The sequence below is a fragment of the Arvicanthis niloticus genome, chromosome 11, assembly GCF_011762505.2.
Source record: "Arvicanthis niloticus isolate mArvNil1 chromosome 11, mArvNil1.pat.X, whole genome shotgun sequence".
Classification (NCBI taxonomy): domain Eukaryota; kingdom Metazoa; phylum Chordata; class Mammalia; order Rodentia; family Muridae; genus Arvicanthis; species Arvicanthis niloticus.
Genome location: NC_047668.1, coordinates 73491471 through 73510464, shown reverse-complemented (window position 1 = coordinate 73510464; position 18994 = coordinate 73491471). Strand labels below are relative to the sequence as shown.

General features: G+C 39.9%; 1 pseudogene; it reads right to left on the bottom strand.

The window, feature by feature from the left end:
• Positions 1-15902: 15902 nt before the first annotated feature.
• LOC117716866 (Y-box-binding protein 3 pseudogene) lies at positions 15903-18672 on the bottom strand (annotated as a pseudogene).
• Between the last annotated feature and the right edge of the window lie 322 nt (positions 18673-18994).

Below are 18994 nucleotides of genomic sequence, written 5' to 3'. Positions count from 1 at the left end.
TCACTCACTGCCGCAGCTCCACTAGCTAGCCTCTTGCTTGCGTTGCTTTTGTTTTCAGCTATTAGTGCAAGTCAAGAGGTTTCAGGAGAGGGCCACCCTAGCATACCAGAACCAGAGCATGTTAGCCGGCATCAGGCCAAGGAGCCTGGAGATCAGGCCAAAGAGCCTGGAGAAACAGATAAGGCCAAGGAGCCTGGAGAAAGAAAAGAGGACTCAAAAGAAACAAGGGCTACTGCAGAGCCTGTTAAGGTTAAGGACCCTCTACCGGTTGGGAGAGAGAGAGTGGAGGACAAAAGAACCCCCCTTTATGGCAGAATCTTTGGGGAACCAGAGCAAGCAATGCCAGTGATAGAACAGATGATCTTTGAAAATGCCACAGCTGAATGCCATGCAGCCATTGTCCCTCGTAGGAACAAGGGGCTACAAGACTGGCTGAGAGCCTGTTGCAGCCTGGGAGGCCTCCTCACTAAGGCAGGACTTGCTGTGGCCCTTCTCCAAGGTCAGGGATGCGATAGTCCCCCGCCATGGCCGGGGAGGGGAGCTGTTTGTGTTTATTCTACAGGTGAAGACAATCCAATTTGGGTCCCTACGCGGCTGGTGCAGATTGTGAAGAATGAAGCTAGATTGCAAGATGACGGCTCTGATTCTCCTGATACTGATGTTTGATTTGGGGATAAGTATACCACTATGGGCCATACTTAGATCTTGGCCTGTTCCCATGCCAGTACATTCAAATTTTGCAGTGCTGCCGTTGTTTACAGCTATTGAGTGTTACTTGGTTGCCCTGTCATCACGGTGCACCCACCAGCAGCCTGAGTTATATAATGCTACAAGTTTTCCATTAAATTTTATACTTTGTTTTGTGGCAGCAAAACTTTATAGCATAAAGGTAATCTACTTGGTGTTGATTTTAGAGAAAATAGATTGCTTACATCGTTAAAGATTGGTTTTGTTTCTCAAAAATATGGTTATACTCTAATATTACAAAAGAGGCTTAAAAACATAGTTAAACTGCCAATATTCCATTGGCTACAGTTGGTAGTTCAACCGAGAGTTTGAAAATTTTTGATTTGCCTATATTTATAGAGAAAAGATACAACACGTGTCTTTTAAAGTTTACAGTTTAAATTTAAGGTTTAAAGTTAAAGTTAAAGTCAAAATTGCACAATTCAGGCCTAGCTAAGCCTCAGAGAACAGGCCAGAGGGAGGTTAAGTGCATTTACATTTGAATTAAGACAATGCAGACTGAGCTCTGCAGCTCAGGTGCCAAAAGCTCCTTTTGTCCTGGATCTTCACCACCAGGTCCTAGAAATGTGTTTACTGGAATTCGTCTTTTGTCTTCATTGTTTCTTGTGAGAAGAGGGATAAATCTAAGACCCAAAGACTTTACAACAGTCTGTGGGCTAAAAGTTATGATTATGCTGGAGACATTAAAATTATGCCTACTTCCCTCCATGAGTATAACTGTACCTGCTGATAAAATATTGTTCAAATTGTTTTAATTCCTTTATATTCAAAGTTGTTAAAAATGAGATGCTTTGGATTCCTCTAATATATGTAACAATAACGATATATTCATTGGACTAAAAAAGATTGGTTATTAAATTAATCCAAAATAAAGTTCAAATTTAAGATTTATACAGCCTAACTTGTCTACTCCAGCTGCCATTTCAGTAAATGCTTATAGAATTATTATAGATATAAAAGATGTTTTTATACCATCCCTTTACGTTTCTGGTAAAGGTGAGAGGTTTACAGTCAGTAAATTTATTCATAATTTTTAAGAGCCCATGAAGCGATATTTGTTAGAAATAATTGCTTCAGAAAATGGTTAATTGTTTTACATTTTATACTTTATTAGTGGATTTCTCTAAAGAAGTTTTTTCCATAAGCCTTTGCTCCAATATAACGAGCTTTAAAAAAAAATTTAGAGTACTTGTTGCTCCAGAAAAGATTCAAAGACAGTGTCTTTCAATATTTGATACCTCAGTTATATCCTAATCAGATTGTGACACAGAAAATTCTAATAAAAATAGATAGTTGGGGCTAGAGAGATGGCTCAGCCGTTAAAGGCTAGACTTGTAATTTAAAATATAAAAGCTGAACGCCCAGCAACCACATGGTGGCTCACAACCATTTGTGGTGGGGTTCTAATGCCATCTTCTGGCTTGTGAGTGTACATGCAAAAAGAAAATGGTTTACTTTTAATTTTGATTTGCTCTTAGTGATTTTTAAAAGTTGTTTAGAGATATTAATTGGCTAAAACCTAATCTTAAGCTTACCATAGGAGGATTTAAACCTCTGTTTGATATTTTCAAAGGGATGCAAGTCCTAATTCCCCTTGACAATTAACTAATAAAAGATAGATAGCTTTGCTGAAAATAAAGTAAGCTGTTAGTTATCAACAGATAAATTATATAGACTATAATAAATTGTTGGCTGTTTGTGTTATTACTACTCATATGTCCACAACAGCCCTTTGACAAAAGAAACCATTAATATGGATTTGTCTTTCTTCATTTACAAATAAAGTTTATATGATAAAATCCTAAAAACATTTTAGATAAAATGTTTATTCTTTATTCCACATAACAGTTAAATTGGTTATTGAATTATTAAATTTGGCCTATTACATGACAAACATTTTAGACAAATTTGATAACCATATGTTACAGTTTTTCTCTATACATGCTTTTATATTTCCTAAAATTTACTATGCATGCAGACCATAGAAAAGATGTTTGCTATATTTACTATATTTACAGATGCCTCACCTATTGAGAAGACAGTATATGTAATTAAATCATATGTGTATTTTCTTGAGTTTACCCTGCTTCAACACAATTAAATTATGTGTTGTAGCCACTGTTTAGAATGTTTAGAAAAAGGTGTATCTGCCTTTGTCTTGTTGAATGGTATATTTTATGAAGTACAAAATGTTTCAGCTACACGATCTAATATCTCTAGCCATTTGAATAACATTAAAATTAATAAGGTGTTTAGGAATGCATCTACACAACCAGTGTCGGTGTGTGTGGACCCCCCATTTTTCTTTATGTTATCCAACTTTCAAAATAATTCTGATATCTTGGATTGTAAGAATGTTACATGCCTTTTGGCACAATGCTGGAATGGATCACTAGACCTATCCTTGGTTGTGCACGTGCCTACCTTTGTGCCCATCCCAGTAGAAGCTGATCCTGAAACTTTCCCTACTACATCATTATTGAGACATAAAAGAGACTTTGGCATTACTGCAGCCATTATCACTGCTATTACCATCTTTGCAGCTACAGCTGTGACAGCCGGCACAGCCTTGGCTGATCAGGTTACAGCAGCTACTGTTGTTAATCAAATTTCAGAAAAGACCTCTGAGGCTTTGACCATTCTACAGAAAGTGGATGCATAATTGGCATCAGACATTCTGTTGGTCAATCAGAGAGTTGATTTGCTTCAAGCCCATGTGGAGCAGCTCACTGATGTGGTTCAAATGAGCTGCATGTTAGCAACCCCACATCCAAGTATTACACTTCTGAGATTTATGAATGATACATTTATTCAAAGCCATAATATTTCTGCTTATTTACAAGGGAATTGGACTGGGGAGTTGGACCAGATGCAGCAGCAATTGCAGATCCAGATTTTGAGCCTTAATGCAACACGAGTGGACCCTGTTACCCCTGGTGATTTTACTTCTTGGCTTACCTCTGCCTTTTCCTTCTTTCTTAAAGGGTGGGGATAGACCTGTTTGGTGTAGCCCTATGTTGTGGATTAGTGTTCATGTTATGATTGGTCTGCAAGCTCAGAGCCCAACAAAAACGAGACAAGGTCACTATCACCCAAGCACTCGTAGCCTTGAGCAAGCATCTCTCCCTGAAATTTGGCTATCTAGGCAAAGAAAGTAGCTGATGACTGAGACCCTCAGTCGATGCACCCCAAGGGGTCAGCCCATTTCACTGGGTCGATGAGAGGTTTAAGTCTAGCCAGCCCTTGCCTGAATAACTGTGGTACCTGAATATTTAGAGGTGTTGCGAGTGGGTACTCGACAGGGAATGTTCCATGAGTGTGGATAGATTTCCTGAAAGTATGCCTGATTGCACAAAGGTCTGATGCCAAGAAACCTCCCCTGGTGGCACCCCAGGGTGGAGGCTCCCTTTCCCCATCAAAAGGCATCGAGATGGGTATGGGAAGTATTCCTCATTGTACAATTACGAGAGAAGAAACCCATTACAATATCTCATTTTGCACAGGGGATAAGGCCTCTGCTTTCCCTCACTGAGTTGATGCCGCACTTGATAGGCAATAGGCTGTTCCATCTTAAATATATAGATGGGGGAGATGTTAGGAGCCGCATGAGTGTGACATTAGCCATTCCAAGATGGCGCGGGCATCCTGTCCTCCCACAAGTAAACAACTACCCGCGCAGGTGCAAAAGGCAAAAAGTGCGCCAAAGTCACTGCCCATCCCGGGGGTAATGAGTGAACAGCCAATCAGAAGTGAACACGCCACTCTAGGGTGTATATAAACAGTGCCTTTCCCGGGGTTTGGGTCTTTCCGCTTCTGCTTATACAAGAATAAAGCCTCGCTGTGGTAACCACCCGAACACTGCCTCTTGTGTCTCTTTCGCGGGTGAAGGGGACACGGAGGGGCTCGGAATAGTTTTGAAGGCATGAAGGGGTCATGAAGAGGAACTGAGACTGGGCACCATGAAGAAAGCCTATGAGAATCTATTAGTGAAGCCTAGTTGCAATGGAAGACCCCAGTGAATTGAAGATGCCAGTACCATGGGATGATCACCAAAAACAATAGTAGAATGGAGTAGGTAACAATGGGCTTAGACTGCTACAGAAATCAGAGCTAGAGAAGTGACACCAGCCCTTTGGAGGAGGCCAAAAAGTTGTGTGGTTCCCAGACACTGTAACAAGAAGCTATAACGTTGAAGTTGCCTTGTATACCCCAAGATGTTTGAGGTACGAGAGCCATGGTCTATCTGCTGAAGAAAGCTGCTAACAAGGAGTGGAATCAGCCCAGGAGAAAGAAGTTTGTTGTAGTCAACAAAGATGTAAAAAAGTTGGATTTCTGAAGATTGCTTTAACATTAGCTATGGAGATGTAGATTTTGGAGTTTGCCTAGCTGGTTTCTTGTCTTGCCTTGGGGATTACAGTTAACTGATGGGATGAATCTCAGAAGAGACTTTGAAATTTGGACCTTTACCATTGTTGAGACTTCTATAGACTATAATGACTTTTAAAGTTGGATTAAATGTATTTTGCATTATGCTATGTTTAGGTATGGCCCCCATAGACTCATTTGTTTGAATAAGTCTATGAGACAGGAAGTGGAATGTGATAGTTTCCATATGCTTAATATAGGGACTGGCACTATTAGGAGGTGTGGTCTTGTGGGAATAGGTGTGTCACTGTAGGCATGGGCTTAAGACCCTCTCCCTAGCTACCTGGAAGTCAGTCTTCCACTTGCAGCCTTCAGATGAAGATGTTGAACTCTCAGCTCTTCCTTCATGATACCAGCCTGGATGCTACCATGCTCTTGCCTTGACAATAATGGACTGCTCTGAACCTGTAAGCCAGCCCCCATTAAATGTAGTCTTTATAAAACTGGCCTTGGTCATGATGTCATTTAACAGCAGTAAAACCCTACCTAAGAAATGATAAATTCATAAAAATATTAAAATGTGATTAAAGAGCAATAATTTGTGGAACAGACAAATAAAATAACAAATCTATATAACAACAAACTAAAAGTCTGTAAATAAAGCAAAAACTAGTTTCTGGAGAAGTAAACAGTACATTTTTGTGCTAACAGAGAAAAAGAGAAGTAAATTAAACAAATGTCAAAAAATACAGTGGTATCTTATAAACCAGGGGTTGGTAACTTTCTTAATGCTTTCTCATATGGCAGTGACCTCCCATAAAATTATTTTCATTTTTATCTCTAACTATAATTTTTTTCTAATGCTACAAATTGTTTTGTAAATATATGTGTTTACTCATGGTCTTGTGTGAGCACTGTGAAAGTGTTCCATCCCAAAAGGGTCCATTGCCTATAGGTTGACTTGTTATATAAAATGGAATTATAGTTAAATGTCACTCTTTTCAGAAGTAAAAACTTCTGAAAGTTTTGTTCAAAGTTGCAAGTATTTCATGCAAGACCTCCCTTCACCAATTTTTGGACGAGGTAACTTGAACTATTATTTAATTAATTTACCTACTTAATGTCAATAATTTACTAGATTTTCTTACCAGACTTTATAAATAGCCTTATTATATCAAAAATAAGGAGGAATTTTATAAAGCAAAATGAATATGATTTCCTTTTTTGGATATTTTATTTACATTTCAGATGTAATCCACTTCCCTTCCAGGAACCCCCATCCCATCCCCCCTCCTCCTGCTTCTATGAGGATATGCCCCCACCCACCCTCCCACTCTCGCCTCCTGACCCACAATTTCCTTCACACTGGGGTGTCCAGCCTACACTGGACCAAGGACTTCTGTAGGACTGTGATAAGATGGCTGGTTTTTGTCGAAGCGCTGGCTGGAAAACCCAAAGATCCAACAGGTGTCCATTGCCTGTAAGGGACGGGCATCTATTTAGCCATGCTTCCAGAATCTAGGCTCCTAACATGTGGCGTGGAACTCTATTTGACCTACTGTTCAGTCATGACCAGGGCAATGCAGCCCCACCTAAAGATCACAGGTAGAGGGCATGACTACAGGCCTCAGGCCCTAGAGAGATTTACATACTAATGAGATGCCTGAAGGTCAGAGGGTGAAGCCAATTAAGCATTCTTCCCCAGACCCTTCCACCTTTCACCTTCCCTATTTAACTCAGGTCTGCCTTGAGTTTCATGGGGGTGCACATCCAGATTCAACCATTATCCATCATGCCAATAAAGCCATTTTGGAAACACAAGGACTTTCTTGTGTCATTGGGGCCATGCTATGAGGAACAATGGAAAAGGCCTTTAATGAGCCGCTGCACCTAACTTCCTACCTGGAGGAACTTTCTACCAGCCAACCTACCCATAGACTTCTTCACCCACCTATGCCTGACACTGTCATCCTATCCTACATATATATAGCTGGAGCCATGGGTCCCTCCCTATGTGCTCCCAGGCTGATGGTTTAGACCCTGGGAGTTCTGGTTGGTTGGTATTGTTGCTCTCCTCATGGGGATGCAAACCCTTTCAGCTTCTTCAGTCTTCTCTCTTTCTTCTCCATTAGGAACCACATGATCTGCTCAATGGTTAGCTGTGAGCATCTACATACATCTGTATATTTCAGCCTCTCACAGACCTCTAAAGACCTCTAAAGATACAGCAATATCAGGCTCCCTCCACCCCCTGCCTCCAGTACATGTGTGACACAAAAGATTCTCAATGGCATACTTGGAATCTCTTTTCTCATAATGTTTTGTCAGGTTTTAGTTTTTTATTTATTTGCTTACTTTGTTATTACCTTACATATCAGACACACACACATGCACTCAGGCATGCACACGTACACACACACACACTCACACTGGTTCCTGGTTTTATAGTTTTATGGGATTGAGAATCATGAGTGGCTCTGTATATGACTTTTTGTGCCTTTTATTTTGCTCTCTTTAGTCTGTTTTGGTTTTTATTATTGTTTAGTCTTATCCTTCTTTGTTTTCAATTTATGTGATTTGTTTTAGATATTTGGTTATAGTCTAATGAGTACACTATAAAAAGGACATGATATGGGTGTGTGGAAATGTAGGCTTTGGGAATAGTTCAGGGAGAAAAAAATTACAGTATACAGTATGAAAAAAATCAATCATCAATAATAAAATTAAGTCAAAATCAAATAAACTGGTGGTGTTTATTTATTTATCTCAGCACTACTGAGGCAAAGGCAGACAGACAGACCTCTGTGAGTTCATGGCCAGCATGGTCTACAGAACAAAGCTACACACAAAAAAACCCTATCTCAAAAAACAAAATAAAATAAACAAAGTAAACAAAACTGAAATCCATAAAATGCTAGAGAATTTTTGAAAAAATATTATAAAATGAAATATTTATAAAATCATGGGATTATTTTACATTAGTAGTAATCAGCAACAGTCAAAGAAACTGAGAAAGGATCTTCCTCTGAAGCATAGGCTAGCTTAGACTCACTATGTAGATAGGGTAATCTCAGACTCACAGCCCTGCTCCAGCATTTGATTGCCAAGTAATAGGATAAGAATAATGTCTGGCTTCAAAACAAAAATGGTATAAAATGAATGGATCTGTAATTGTGAAAAAATTTAATTTCTTTTACAAGAATGTTATGATATTTCAATAGTGAGTGATTGTTTTGGGTTTTATATGGCATTCACTTTTCAATTGAAAAGGATTGCATTTGTTAAATATCTTCATTGTCAGGGACTGCTCTGCCAAATGTTGGAACCTGAACTGCCAAAAGCTTGGGGGCCAAAATTGTTAGAGCCCACCCTGCCCCAAGTTTTGGGGGCTAAATTGTTGGAGCCCACACTGCTTCAAGGTTTGGGGGCTAAATAGCTGCTCTGGTCTGTGGGTCAGGGTTCAGCAAGAGAGAGAGAGTGAGGACGGACGTGAAGAATGAAGACCAGACAGTGTGTGGTTCAGTCCCGTTTATTCTCAAGTCTCTCTTTTTATCTCTTTCCAAGTTTCTTGCTCCTAGTCCAAGTCCCAAATCTCAAGTTCCTAGTCCCTAGTTTCTAGTCCCTAGTGCCTCCAAGTTCCAAGTTTTCCAATCCCCTCTTCTGTCTGCCTCTAGCCTTTTATAAATCTGACTTCTCAAGTCACACCTTTAAGTCACACTTTTAAGTCATGCCTTTAAGTCACACACACCCAAGGGAAAATCCTGAGTATATAAAACCTTACATATCAGACACATACTCTGATGTTATCAGAGTGTGCTCACCTCTTGTAGGCTGTTGAACACAAGTCTCTTGTCAGGGTATATGGCTCAAGATGGCTGCAAGGATAATAGCTGCCTTCTGTCAGCTCTCCACACTTCATTTCTGTTCTATTCCTATGAGGAGACACATTACTAAGAGACATCGCTGAAAGCAAAGTATTTAATTGGGGCTTAATTAAAATATTTATTTGTGAACAATATAAATTTATTCTTATATATTTCTCTTTTACATTCTATAGCAGGTTAAGTGACTGTATATGATTGTACTTATTAAAAGTTTGTAGGAGAATAAAACAAACAAAAAGACATACACTTACAGACTGTGATAAGTTGTAGATATCCAGAGGTGAAATAAATGTAATATTTGATGTTTTTCCTCATGACAAATATATTCTGTTGTTTCCCTATATTATAGCTAATGTAGACTAATATTAAATTCAACAGTCTGGATAATGTCAGCTGTACTAAAAAGACTTTCTTCTTTGTTGACAAAAGTATCATCATAGTTCAAAGTGATATATCACTTTATTTATGTATGATGTTCAATGCATTTCTACTGTAAAAACTTAAAACTCTGTTTTACTGACAGCTGAAAGTTCTAGAAAATTTTGTTGATTTTTATATCAGTAGTTCTTTTCAAATTATGATACTTAATGATATATGTTCAGATTTTTGAAGATGGTCAGACAAATGATATTCACTAATGGTATAGTCAGTAATTTACGGTCTATATGAATGTCCTTGGACCCAATCAAGTACCAGTTCAAAAACAACAATAACAACAACAAAATAACAAAAAACAATGAGCTATTCTTATTTTTGTTTGGAAATTTCAGATATTGTATTTCATCAAGGTTAGCTGTGTTATAACAAGACCATAGCCATATATATACCATGAATCCTACTGGTTCTTTAGGTGATAGGGGATGTTGCTATCTCTGAGCAAAGGGAAGTCAAACTGGTACCCTGGAGACAGGCATAGATAATGAGTAGTCATCTATAAGTCAGTCATCTCTGGCTTACCTACCTAATTATCTAGCTAAACCCTACTCTATTTCTCTCTATCTTTCATCCGCAATGTCCTTGGCTTGGTAGATGAAACAGTGAATGAATTAATTGCTACTTAGGATGCTCTGTGTTATTTTAGTTACTTGGAAATGAAAGATGATACTAAGGAAGAAGCCATACTAATGTATTACAACCTAATTTTTTTTTTTTATTAAAACTGAATAGCCTGCACAGTCTCATTTGAGCTTTACCCACGTAAATATTCTTGTTATTCATAAGTGCAGTCTAATTCTGTTTGGCTATAAATAGTTATGAATTTAGTTGTAGCTAAATAAAGCAGTCTCTTGGTGTTGAGGGAAACAGAAACAGAGAATCTCTTCATTTTCCTTTTCAAAGGGACTCTTGTTTTTATCATTTTGTGCCTACATATATGATGTCAAACTGCAACTTAGTTGATTAAATTTTAGGTGTTACTCAAAAGGCTTCATCTGCTTGAGTTTGTATTATCCTCACATTCACATCCTATATTCTGAATTTTTGACACCTTTAAGACAATACTAGGTGATTGAACCCAAATTCTCCAAGTGTAATTTTTAGCATATAAGAAAGGCACTAATATAAGTTGGTAAGAAATAAGAATTGGGAATTTAGGGTGTTCTCTAAAATGATAGATATGTTGTGGTTTTACGTCAAAAAATAATTTCATAGTTCTTTATCACATTTATAGTGAAGCTTATTACTGTTCCAAATAATACATATTATCTGTGTCACCACAGTTACTTCTTCACAAACTTCACATTTTACTTGACCCTCCCTTTTTCAAAAAATATCACTAAAAAAATTTCCAATCCAATTCTATATTTTTAAAATTTAAATACAGTTTTTTTAAACAATCTCTAAACATATAACACACTTATTTACTTACTTTTAAAGATTTATATTCTCCATAAATTTTGTATAAATATCTCTTTATCTTGGGGCTTAAATCGTTGGGATGAAACACCATGGCTAGAAGCAACTTAGGAAAGAAAGTGTTCATTTTACCTTACAGATACCACTAGGGTGGTACCTACTGCCAATTGCATCACTACTGCCATGGTTATCATAGCTACTTCATGGCTTTTGTTTTGCTACCATCATAACTTGCTCAAAAATAGAAAAAAAATGGCAACTCAAAATTAACCTTTTATCTAATTTTCCAATAGCAAGGAATATCATAGAAGGTTATCTTCTCATAGCTTTACCAATCAAACTGAGCAACATTGTCCTAAAGCCAGAAAGTGGGTGAGGAAAGGCCATTATTCCTAATCAGTGCAGTCTTTCATGAAAGTGAAGAACTGAGTATATAGCTATCATGTCATAGGTAGTGATAGGCCATATTATACTAGCTAAATCTTTAATGCTAAAGAAAGAATAATATCCCTGTGACAAAACACCTAACAAGAAACAACTAAAGAGAGGAAGGGATTATTTTGGCTAATATATTTATTTTATTTTTAATTGGTTATTTTATTTATTAACATTTCAAATGTTATTCCCCTTCCCAGTTTTTTATCCACAAGCCCTCTATCCCCTCCTCCCTCACCCTGCTTCTATGAGGGTGCTCCTCCACCCACCCACCTACTCCTGCATCCATAGCCTAGCGTTCCCCTCTCCTGGGTCAACAAGCCTCCACTGTACCAAAGGGCTACCCTCCCAGTGATCCAGATAAAGCAATTCTCTGTTACATATCCAGCTGGAGTCATGGGTACCCCTTGTATACTCTTTGGTTGGTGGTTTAGTTCCTGGGAGCTTTGGGGGGTTCTGGTTGGTTGATATTGCTATTCTTCCCTGATGTTCCAAACCCCTTCAGCTCCTACAGTCCTTGCCCTAACTTCCCCATTGAGATCCTCACACTCAATCCAATGTTTTGTTTCCCCATTGAGATCCCCACACTCAATCCAATGTGGATACCCACATCTGTATTGGTCAGGATCTGGCATAGCTTCTCAAAAGACAGGTGTATCAGGCTCCTGTCAGCAAGCACTTCTTGGCATCTGCAATAGTATCTGGGTTTAGTGTCTGCATGTAGTATGGATCCCCACATGGAGCACTCTCTGGATGGATGGTGTGTCTTTCATTCTCTGCTCCACTCTTTGTTCCTGTAATTTTTTTTTTTTTTTTTTGTCAAAAGCAATTTTGGGTTAAAATTCTGGAGATGGGTAGGCTTATATTTAAGAATGGGTACAGTCCATTATGACAAGAAATTAATGCATTGCAATTGCTAGGTGACAGAATTGTTAATACTGAGTCCACAATCAGGAAGAAAAAGATAAATTCTGGAGTTAAGTTTGCTTTTTCAATTTTTTTCTGTCTTACTCATCAATCCTTGAAATAGTGTTGCTCATATGAAGTGTAAATCTTTCTTGACACCCCACTAAACATATTTTGAAACAACAACATAGACACACTTAATGTTGTTTAGAATTTCACAGGAATTCTAAATCACGTTGCATTAGCACTGAAGACTAATAATCACAGATCAGTCATAGGTCTTCTACTGGACCAGCAGGGAAAGTGTTCCTTCTCTGTCCTAAGTAAAAATAATTACAGTCATCCTGTGTCAAACCAAGCTTGTGGTAGCTCAAAGTTTCTGCTCCATTTTTTTTCTCTACATTTCCTTTAGACAGGAACAATTCTGGGTTAAAATTTTTGAGATGGGTGAATGGTCTCATCCTTCAACTGAGGGCAGTACTTATTTACTGGGGATAGTCTCTACAGGTTCTATATATGCTCTGTTAGCTATTTTGGATAATGTCATCTCCATTAGGTCCTGGGAACCTTTTACTTCCCTGGTATCTGGGACTTTCTAGTGGCTAGCCCAAGTTCCTCATCCCCCACGGCTATATATTTTTATTCAATTTCCTGAACATCTGTACTTCTCTCCTGTCTCTTCCCTTACCTTATCTTGGCCAAACTTTTTTTCTCCCACTCTTTGCTCCTTCCCAAATTCCTCCTACTACCTCCTGTGATTATTTTGTTCCCTGTTCTAAGTATAACTGAAGCATCTATATGTTGTTGTTCCTTCATCTTAAGCTTCATATGATCTGAGTTGTATTATGAGTATTCTGAGCTTTGGGGATAATATCCACTTATTAGTGAGTACATACAATATGTGTTCTTTCTCACTCAGCATGATACTGTCTAGTCACATCCATTTGCCTGTGAATTTCATGAAATTTATTGTAACCAAGCCACTATTGATCAACCTGGCCACAGACTTGAGAGCTAAACTCCTACCCTGAAGAGAAATTGCACGGCATATTTAGAGAATGAAACCACAAAATTTAGAGAGAAGGGGTATGTAGCATTGTCCAATCAAATTTTTATGTAAGGGATTGAGCAAGTGAGTTTTCACCAATCAAGTTAGTAGTAGGTTCCTGGGCTTGGGAACACTAATCAAATTGACCCTGACAGACAGATGGAGAGGTTGGCCTTGAGATGTCTGGATACAAGACAACTGTTTTGTATAATAGGTGCTGTTCAGCTATCAGAAGTCCCCTAGAGTCTAGGACTTTGAATTTAGTTAATTCCTATGCTTAAATGACATCTGAACATGAAATAGAAGTACTTAGAATGAGTTTTATTTGCTTGTTCTCAACTAATACATCAGTGAGAGTGAAGATATTACCTCTTCCCTGAAAAGAGTTTCAATGAGTAACACTGTAAAATTTAATTTTGTTCATTCAACCAATTTATTTTAATTTTATTTATTTGATTACTTTTTGTTAACTTTATTTGTGGAGTGTAGACAGAGGAAGTTACTTGAGCAAATTCACCCTTCATGTGTCACTATACCCTTACAGAAAAATACAGCATATTTTTGAAACTGAAGATAGTAGTGGTAAATTTTAGTATTAAATTTAATACTGGTCATACCGTATCTGCATTTTCATCAACATGCTATCACATCTTCTTTCAAATAGTTAATATGAACTTATTTATGGTGTTTATTGGTTTTATGATTAAATGAGTTCAAAATATACTCATATATACATAAATTACTATTGATCATATTTACTACCCCATATCACTTTCTTTTTTTATTCTTTGCTCCTCTCTCTCTCTCTCTCTCTCTCTCTCTCTCTCTCTCTCTCTCTCTCTCTCTCTCTCTGTGTCTCTCTCTCTCTCTCTCTGGATATTTTATTTATTTACATTTCAAATGTTATCCTTATTCCAGGTTTCCCCTCAAGAAACCTCCTATACCAATCTCTATCCTTCTGCTTCTATGAGGGCACTCACCCACCTATTCACCAATGTTCACCTCTTCTCCCTGGCAATCTCCTACAATGGGGCAACTAGCCTTCCCAGGACTAAGGGCCTCTCTTTTCATTGATGTCAGACAAGGTCATCCTCTGCTAAATATTTGGCTGGAGCCATGAGTTCCTCCATGTGTACTTTGTGGTTGGTGGTTTAGTCCCTGGAGCTCTGGAGTGGTCTGGCTGGTTAATATAGTTGTTTATCATATGGAGTTGGAAACCCATTCAGCTCCTTCAGTCCTTTCTGTAATTCCTACACTGGGGACCCCATGTACTCAAGGGATGGGTTGACATGTAGGGCAGTTTCTGAATGGCCAGTTCTTCAGTCTCTGCTTCATACTTTATCTCTTTATTTCCTCCCTTGAGTATTTAGTTCCTGCTTCTAAGAAAGACTGAAGCAACCATACTTTGTCTCACTTCTTGAGCGTCACGTGATTTGAATTGTTTCTTGGGTATTCCAAGCATTTGGGCTAATATTCACTTATCAGTGTGTGCATACCATGTATGAACTTTTGTGACTGGTTTACCTCACTCATGATAATATTTTCTAGTTCAATCCATTTGCCTAAAAATTTTATGAAATCATTGTTTTTAATAGATGAGTAGTACTTCACTGTGTAAACTGTACCACATTTTCTGTATCCATTCCTCTGTTGAAGGACATCTGGGTTCTTTCTAGCTTCTGGCTATTATAAATAAGGCTGCTATGAACATAATGGAGTATGTGTCATTTTCATATGTTGCATCATCTTTTGAGTATATGCCTAGGAGTGGTATAGATGGGTACTATGGTAGTACTGTGTAAAATTTTCTGAGGAGCTGCCAGAATAATTTCTAGAGTGGTTATACCAGCTTGCAATTTCATCAACAATGGAGGACTGGCAATTTCATCAACAATGGAGGAATGTTTCTCTTTCTCCACATCCTCACCAGCATTTGCTTGAGATTTTGACCTTAGTTATTCTGACTGGTATAAAGTAGAGTCTCAGGGTCACTTTTATTTGCCTTTTTCCTGATGATTAATGATATTGAACATTTCTTTAGGTGCTTCTAAGCCATTCAGTTGAGAATTCTTTGTTTAGCTCTGTGCCTCTTTTATTAATGGTGTTATTTGATTCTCTGGCATCTAACTTCTTGGGTTCTTTGTTTATGTTGGATATTATCCATCTAGTGGATATAATGTTGGTAAAGATCTTTTTCCAAATTGTTCATTGCAGTTTTGTCCTATTGACAGTGTCCTTTGCTTTTCAGAAGCTTTTCAATTTTAAGAGGCCTCATTGGTCTATTGTTGGTCTTAGAGCATGAGCCATTGGTGTTCTGTTCAAGAAATTTTCCCTTGTGCCCATGTGTTCAAGGTTCTTCTCCAGTTTCTCTTCAACTAGTGGCAGTGTATCTGGTTTTATGTGGAGGTTCTTGATCCACTTGGACTTGAGCTTTGTAAAAAGAGGTAAGAATGGATTGATTTGCATTCTTCTACATGCTGACTTGGTTGAACAAGGACCATCTGTTGAAAATACTGTCTTTCTTCCATTGGAAAATTTCAGCACTTTTGTCAAAAATCAAGTGACTATAGGTGTGGGGGCTCATTTCTGGGTCTTCAATTATATTCTATGGGGAAGAAATCTCACGGGGGAGGGGGAGGGGGGAGGGAGTCTGGCGCTGGAGTCTAACTCGGGTGGTAGGTTGGATTCTGATTGACCTGGAGTTGTGTTCCCTCAAGGACACCATCTTTGATCTCTCCAATCTCACCAGCATTATGGGGAGGTCCACAGCACCTGCCATAGTAGCTGCGCATGTATCGGCACCGAAAAGCAGCAAGCGACTCCCTTCTACCGGAACTCCATCTGGACCAGTCTCTTTTAGGACCGCTTTTTCCTGAAACCACATCAAACTCTACAGTTTCTCCATCCCCCACACTACACAGATACTTACGTGGATTATTCTTCTTGATGGCAGTATGGTGTACAAACACATCTTCTTTGGTGTCATTTCGGTTTATAAATTCATATCCATTTTTGACATTGAACCATTTGACAGTGCCAAGGACTTTGGTGTTGAGAACTTTCTTCTCTGTATCCTCTCTGCCCACAGGAGCTGATGAGGCTGGGGAGGGCCCAGGAGCTGCGTCTCCACCAGGGCTCCCCAAGAGCAGCATGGCGGGTGCCCAGGCCTGGGGCATACCGCTGGCTGCAGGGCTCTTAGGTGCTGGGGCTGGGGGTGCCACAGATGGTGCAGCATTGGCCACAGCCTGCGGGAGCATGGTGCCGCTGGTGGTGGCCTCGCCCACCTCGCTCTTGCAGCTCAAGGGCAGGGGACTCGAGCATTCACAGTCTCACTGTGACTCCCGGCCCCAAGGATGGCAGGTTGTAGGGAATTCATCCTTCCAGTGTCCTGCCTCTCCACATTTGAGGCAGATTTCTTCTGTTTTTATTGCTGCCACAAATGCCTGAGCTATGGATGTGACCTGGTTTGGTGGGGTTCCTATTTCTCTGGTTGCTACAATCCACCTATTGTAATGCTCTTCCTGGAGACCTTGGCAAGCTAGCCTAGACTCAGAAGTCATGCCTTCCCAAACAATGTTTTTAAAAAGAAGGTCTCTAGCTGTGGGGTTGGAGAATTTTCTTTCTAGGCTCATTTAAGTTCTGAGAATAAAATCAGATAGGGATTCTCCAGACTTCTGATGAAGGAAGAGCAGGGAATGGGCGGGGTCTTCTGACCCTGAAGGTGGTGGAGTGAGCTTGTTCCAGGCTGGAATGGCACAGAGGCAGACTTGTTCATAGTACCCTGCTGGCTGATTTGCCTGTTGTGCCCCAGTAGAGAAATCTTCCTGGCCAGAGAGTTCTTTAAAACCCCATGGAGTGTCATTGCCCCTTCCCTGGTTTTGCCTGACTTGTTGAAGACACTCATCATGATAATAGGCTTCCCACTATAGAAACATTGGACCAGGAAGAGCAGAATGGCAAATATCTCTCCAATCTTGAGTGGTGTTTAAATTGGCAATATGGCTCTGTAGGAGAGATTTTGTCCATGGTGCATGAATGCCATCTTCCTTCACTGCCTGCCTGAGTTCTTTTAGGTCAGCGGCTTGGAGTGGGTACCAGTTAAGTGGTTTAGCTTGAGTAGGGTGGATATTAACTGGAAATGCTCAAGCAGTTTGGGTTTTATCTACGGATTTTGAAGGTCTGCTTGGAGAAGGGGGAGGGGATTTATCTCTTTTAGGTTGAACAGGAGTTGGTGGAGTAAGGGGAGAGGCAGGCAAGAGCTCCTTTGGCATTTTAATGGAGCCTTGCTTTTGGGCAGGGGAGGGAGGGATAGGAGGAGCACACAGTTTAACTGGCATTTTCTCCAAGGCATAAGGGGGGAGGGGTGGGTATATGGATTCTATTTCTCTTATTAGTTGGGTAAGGGCCTCTAGGTCTGAAACAAGGTTATTTTGGGGACCTTGATCTTTGGGTTCATTTGACTGAGGGAGCCCAGGAGCTGTGTTCTCAGTCTGTCCAATTTTAGATGGTCCTATACATTCCCAAATTGCGGCTAAGATTGGCAAAAACTCACAAGGGGGGGGGGCTAATCTCTGTTTTTGATAAGGGAAGCTACTTTGCTCCATGAGTCTGGACTGTAAATATTATCCACTGCCATTCATGGTGTTATCTGAAGGACTTTCTCCCAAAACAAGGAGGCTCATTTTTTGCCTATTTTTATTCTGTGGGTCTTTAGTAGGGCATATATTTGCCTGGCCTGGGGTGAATTTTTAAGTGACGTGGAGTTTCCCATGATAGGAAAGAGGAGAAACGCTTTGTCCAATGGGAACATTCCCTTGGCCTATTGGCTTTTGGGGGATTTTGTAGAGATCCAAAGTGCTAAGCCTTCCCACAGATTTAAGAGCTAGGGCAGCCACCCTGTGGCTTTTAACTGGCTGCTGCATTACCAGTTTTTTTTCTTTTTTGTTTTAAAGAGAGTCTAGATAGAGAGTCCTTGCCAATGCCCATTGCAAGCTGTTGGGGATTTAAGCAGAGGCCAGGGAAGCCTTAAACCAACACCAGAGAGTGGCTCTGGCCAGGAGGTAGCAAAAGCTCCCTTGGCTTACTTAAATCCACGTGATGGCTTCCAACTGAAACACAGGAGGAAAAAACAGATTGCTTGTTTCAAGAGTTGGGGGGGCTTACCTTCCGGCAGTATCAGTTTCTGTGGCTGCATGGCTTCGAAGGTGCCAGATGTGGGAAAGAAATCTCATGGGGGGGTAAGAGGGGGAGGAGGGAGTCTGGCAGTGGGGTCTCGGCGGTCCAGCAGTGGGTCCAGGGAGTGCTTCCCACACTGCCTGCCAGGGGTCCCACATTCACACAGCCTCCACGGGCTGGCAGCTGCGGAGGCAGCTCGGGGTTCCAGAAGTTGGCAATGTGGCGGCACATGGAGTTTCCCAAAGTTTTATTGTTCATGGCATGATAAATGGGTATAGATGTTATGCGCTTCCCCGCCAAAAGCCAGGGAGCCTGACTTTTATAGGGAGGGGAAAGGGGAGGAAATAACTTAATTAGCTACACCCCTGGCCTTTTGATAACTCATTAATATTTAAATCTCTAGAGGTGGAGACTTGTTAATCACGTGCTCTACCTGTGTCCTACGTGATTGATGGGCACAGGTTAAATGGAGTTACCTCATCCAAGGCCCAACAATATTCCACTGTCCTTCCTGCCTATTTCTGCACCAATACAATATAGTTTTTATCACTAAAGTTCTGTAATATAGCTTGAGGTCAGG